Raw genomic sequence first — 5,278 nt, 5'->3', positions numbered from 1 at the left:
ACCCCCAGCAAAGTGGGAGACAGGACGTGCACGGTCCTTCCCCCGGTAGTCCCTACCCCCACCCCCTCTATCAAAGGCGGATTGGTGGTAATATCCACCCTGAAATGTTCTTTGTCGATCCCTTTCAGGGGATCGACGACGTCTTTTGCCGTGGCGCACCACGGTCCATCCATCATCATGAGCAAAACTCATGATGGAGTTGTTGTTTTTAGAATCCCTATACGAAAGTAAATAAAATTATCTAAAACAAAAATCAAAATTTAACTCAAATTTTAAATTGTGAACTAAAATTATATTTATTTTTTATAATTTTTTATACATATTTTTAACAAACTAAATAATATATTTTTTTAACAAACTAAATAATATATATTTTTAACAAACTAAATAATATATATTTTTAATAAAGTGTGCCTACACGTGAAGTTTCGACCTCTTTCGGGTCTTCTTCAGGCAAAGGCACAACTCAAAAGAAAACTGAAAAGGCTTGCAGATCGGCAGAGATGTTGACTGTTCGATGGTCAGAGCAAGAATGAAAGAAAAAGCCACTGCGCTCTATTTATACCCTCCCTTGTAACTTGTTTTAACTTTGGTTTGTGTTCTTAACTTGTATCTGTGTTTTACAATTTGTATTTTGTCCACTTGTTTTTTAACCCCTCGTATGTCGCTAAATATGTTTTTAATCAGAATTAAACCGATTTTAATATTGTATATGTAGTAGGTTGGAAAAGGCTCCATCTAAAGTTTTATGGATAAACAGACACCCCCATTATTTTTTTGTATTTTCTAATGTGTTTTATTGTGGGTACATCCGCACCACTAGAGGGCGCTCTAAGCGCTACTGTGGGGACCAGCGGGACGAAGCACAGGTGCCGCTTCAGAATTAAACGAGCTGTGGCGACACTGACACGTCTCCTCCTCAGGTATGACTAAAAAGTTATTTTATTAACTCAAACTTGGTCCAAACACACTTCAAATTGCTGTGTAAAGGTTTTGTACAAACTGTAAATGTGTCAGAGAGTTTAGTTTAAAGTAAAATGTATTTGTTTTTGCTACTGTTTCATGTCGTCTTGTTTTCACCACAAGTCCGCCATGTTCAGTGTAGCTATAATGTGTTTAAAGCCTTATTTAAGATATCCAATTCGCTCAAGTGCTTAGTAGTGCACATTTAGAGAGTTTTAGTTGTAAATGTTAAGAAATTTCAAGTTTAAGGCAGCCGCCATGCCGACTGTTCAGACTGTAGGGAGGCAGTTTTGGCGCCATATGGAGGCGCTTTGTCTTTTATGTTGCCGACCTTCGTGTGTGTGTGTGTGTGGTAAAGATGTGAAAGAGACATGTTAAAGGATATTTATTTGCACTTTATGGTTTATTTTGTGGTCTATTATTGTTTTTAGCCAATTTAGATATTATTTTAGTGTTTATCACCAAATTTACCACCAATTTACTGTCCTTTATCTTTTAATCAATTGATTTTTGTAAGAATGAGATAATTGAATGATTGTCAGAATTAAACAAGCTGTGGCAAGACAGACACGTCTCTTCCTCGCCCCCCACAGCTACACCACAGCTTTAGGCTACACAGTGTAACCCTAGCTGTTTGCCACTTGCTACCGCCCAGCTTCCCCTAGGGCTGGCGCCAGTAACATGAAACATGAATTATTAATAGTTTTTGTCGAAATATATTTATGGATTTTAAGTCTATGTATGAGAATTTTATTGAATATCTTTAGGGATCAATTTTAGGAATAGGGTGGGGGTGGGATTTGGTAAAGGGTTGGTGGTTAGGGGGTTAGGGTTAGGTGAAGAAAAGGTTAACTCCCCACAAGGAGTTATAATGCACTGGCACTAGTTTTTCTTTGTATTATAAGTTCATAAAATCAACATATTTCTACTATGTGGTTTATAAAAGCTATAAAACAAATAAAAAAAATAAATAAGACATGGAGTAAGTGACCACATAGTCGAACAGACAAGGGGGCTCAGAGTTAATGCTCCTGTATCGGAGATTTGGGACACCACCTCTGATTCACAGGAATGAAGCACTCAGGCCTGATTCAAGAGAGCAGCGAGGCCAGAATAAACCCCAGGTACTAAAAGATATGTTTTAAATTAATTTTTTCTTTGGCTTACCTAACAGGAAAGAAGGGGAGAAGAGAGAGATATGTTCAACCTAAGGTAAGGAGGATCTAACGCCTGTAGTCGAATGATCCATCTCCTCACCGCTCGTTTCCGCTGTAGGGTGGACCAGCAATCTCTGCCCTCCATGTCTCCATACCCGAGATGCTCCAAAACAAACATTTAACAGTGCCCATGAAATAAGGTGGTGACCCTCACTCCCCGAACACATTTGTAAAAAAAAAAAAAAAAAAACAGATATGAACAACCTATGAACAGAAAGGGAGCTCATAAAAAAATAAAAGACTAAGAGTAAAAAGATAAAAAAGGTAATAAACAGTTAATTGTTTAGACCATAAAAATCCAAATAATCAAATAAAAAGGAGGAGCTTTAGACTCACTGGGATTTCTAAGCTTGTTCTGACATCTGGTGGTTTGTTAACAGAACTACACCCTTAAAACAATCACCAACTGAGTGAAGGTGTGTTAAAACAGCTTTCAGTGTACAAACAAACTTTAAAACAAAAGGGGGGAAGGGGGGGGAAATTAAAAAAGAAAACAGTCTTGTCCAAGGTGGGAAAACAGTTCAGTAACCTTGGATGGGCTTTGCTGGAGAGTGGAGCAGTGTCAGACATTAAAATTCCAGGTAGAATCTGGAGAATATTTCTCCAGGCCGTTGTGAAGTCTTCTGTGTGCGCACACTCTTTTATGTTGGAAACCAACTCACCGCTTGCAGGGTTAGGGTTAGGGTTAGGTGAAAAAAGGGGTTAACTCCCCACAGGGAGTTATAATGCACTGGCACTAGTTTTTCTTTATATTGTAAGTTCATAAAATCAACATTTTTCTACTATATGGTTTATAAAAGCTCTGGAACCCACCCCAAAAATTACTAAAATAAAGGTCCTGATCAATATTCAGTTTGAAAGTTTAAAATACGAGCCAATGTCGTGTTGAAAGATATGTTTGTAATAGGTTTTTATTTTTGTCTTCCGGGTAACTGAGATCTCACCAGGGACCTGACAGAAAAGAAGGGGAGAAGAGAGAGACGTTCAACCAAAGGTAAGGAGGATCAAATGCCACTAAGGTAGGTAAGTAGGGAAGGTAAGAGGGTAAAGGAAAACAGGTAAGTAAAAGACAAGAACCTGGGGTTGAGGTCAGGGAAAAGGAAAGGGTGAAAGGTTAGGTTTAGGGGTAAAGGTGGAGGTGGTTAGGGAAGGGGAAAGGGGAGGAAGGTTAGGGTTAGGGTTAGGGGGTTAGGGTTAGGGGGTTAGGGTTAGGGTTAGGGTCAGGGTCAGGGTTAGGGTTAGGGGGGTTAGGGGTTAGGGGTTAGGGTTAGGGGTTAGGGTTAGGGTTAGGGGTTAGGGGTTAGGGGTTAGGGGTTAGGGTTGGGGTTAGGGTTAGGGGTTAGGGTTAGGGTTAGGGTTAGGGGCAAAAAGGGGTTAACTCCCTGCAGGGAGTTATAATGCACTGGCACTAGTATTTCTTTGTATTCTAAGTTCATAAAATCAACAGGTGCTACTATGTGGTTTATAAAAAGTTTTTTTAAAAAAACCAAAAGGAAAAAATTAGGGGAAACAACAAATCAGTGTCTGGGACTAAAATCACTAAGAAATGGAATAAATGCACTACATAGTCTAACAGTCGACGGGGCTCAGTTAAATCTCCTGTAACGGGGAGATTTGAGACACCACCATTGATAATTCATAAAAAGTAAGCACTCAGGTATAATTTCAGGAGAGCAACTGGGTAAGAAAAACAAAAAGCAGACAAACAGAACTGCAGCAGGGCGGTAAGTGCTGGAAATAAAAAAAGGTAAGTGCTGATTAATCAGAGGGAGATACAAGAAATTATATAATAATATTAATATGAATAAGTGCTTCAATAGAAAAAAACATGCATGTAGTAAATCATAATGTACATAATAGAAAAAATATATACAAATACATAACAAAAGGATGAAACCGAATAGCCCTGTTGCAGCAATGTCTGCCTAAGGTCCTGACCAATACTCAGTTTTAAAGCTTAAAACTCCAAGCCGACCCCGTGTTAAAAAATGTGTTTTTTTATTTATTTATTTTTATTTAATTTTTTACATCTTCTAGGTAAGAGAGATCTCGCTGGAACCTGCCCGGAAAGAAGGGGAGAAGAGAAAGGAAAAGAAAAAGAAATTTGACCAAAGGTAAGGAGGATCAAATGGTCACCCAGGTAGGTAAGTATGGGAAGGTAAGTAGGTAAAGGGAAACAGGTAAGTAAAAAACGGAAACTTGGGGTTAGGAAAGAGGAAAAGGGGAAAACTTAGGGTTAGGGGGGAGGAGGTTGGGGTTAGGAAAGGGGAAGGGGGGAGAAAGGTTAGGGTTAGGGAAAAGGGGAAGGGTTAGGGTTAGGGGGGAGGAAGGTTAGGGTTAGGGAAGGGGAAGAAGGTTAAGGTTAGGGAAGGGGAAGGGGGGAGGAAGGTTAGGGTTAGGGAAGGGGAAGGGTTAGGGTTGGGGTTAGGGATGGGGGGGAAAAAGTTAGGGTTAGGGAAAGGGGAAGGGGAGGGTCAAGTTTAAAGAAAGCTGCTAAGGAAAAGAGAAGATAAATCAGAAGAATACCAATCAAAATATGGGAAGGGAAGTAGGGTTAGCAAGTGATTGGTGCCGGCATTATCTCGCAAAAAAAAAGAATAAATAATATTTATAAAAGAACAATACATAACATGTATATACAAGTTAAAAAGGAAGCATGCTAAAAAAAAATTTAAAAAGGGGGGGGTTATTAGTACAATAAAATTGCACCCTAAGTGCTAAATTCAAGTGCTATGTTAGTTGTGCAAATTCATATTTAAATAAAATATTTAAAACACAATATATATATATACACACATAATTAAAAACCATGCCAAATACAAAATGTATGATTCATCTCTAAGGAGAGAATGCCGGTTAATTTCCAATGCTAGTCCCGAGTACAGCCAATAAAGATGATTTGAATTGTTCTGAATAGAGAAAGGAAAAGGAAAAAGAAAAGGAAAGGGGGAAAAGAAGGGGGTTTTAGGTAGACAGCATATCATAATTTTTCATTAAAACCACTGGGGTCTAACGTCTTCAGTCGAGTGATCCATTTCCTCTCTGCTCGCTTTTGCGCTGTAGGGTGGACCAACCGTCTCTGCCCTCCAGGCCTCTAT

At 39.0% G+C, this 5,278-nt stretch overlaps 1 long non-coding RNA gene across 2 annotated transcripts; it reads left to right on the top strand.

Annotated features, from left to right (window-relative positions):
* Positions 1 to 663: 663 nt before the first annotated feature.
* Positions 664 to 4,474, top strand: LOC122865938. 2 transcript variants are annotated; one of them, XR_006375578.1, is made up of 4 exons: positions 664 to 923; positions 2,138 to 2,175; positions 3,118 to 3,174; positions 4,218 to 4,474. It is a non-coding gene; the product is annotated as an uncharacterized LOC122865938 (long non-coding RNA). The 2 variants fall into 2 exon arrangements; XR_006375579.1 differs by having other exon boundaries at positions 2,138 to 2,320.
* Positions 4,475 to 5,278: the final 804 nt, after the last annotated feature.

The sequence above is a fragment of the Siniperca chuatsi genome, linkage group LG18 (genome assembly GCF_020085105.1).
Source record: "Siniperca chuatsi isolate FFG_IHB_CAS linkage group LG18, ASM2008510v1, whole genome shotgun sequence".
NCBI lineage: Eukaryota > Metazoa > Chordata > Actinopteri > Centrarchiformes > Sinipercidae > Siniperca > Siniperca chuatsi.
This window is presented reverse-complemented; position numbering and strand designations above follow the sequence as displayed.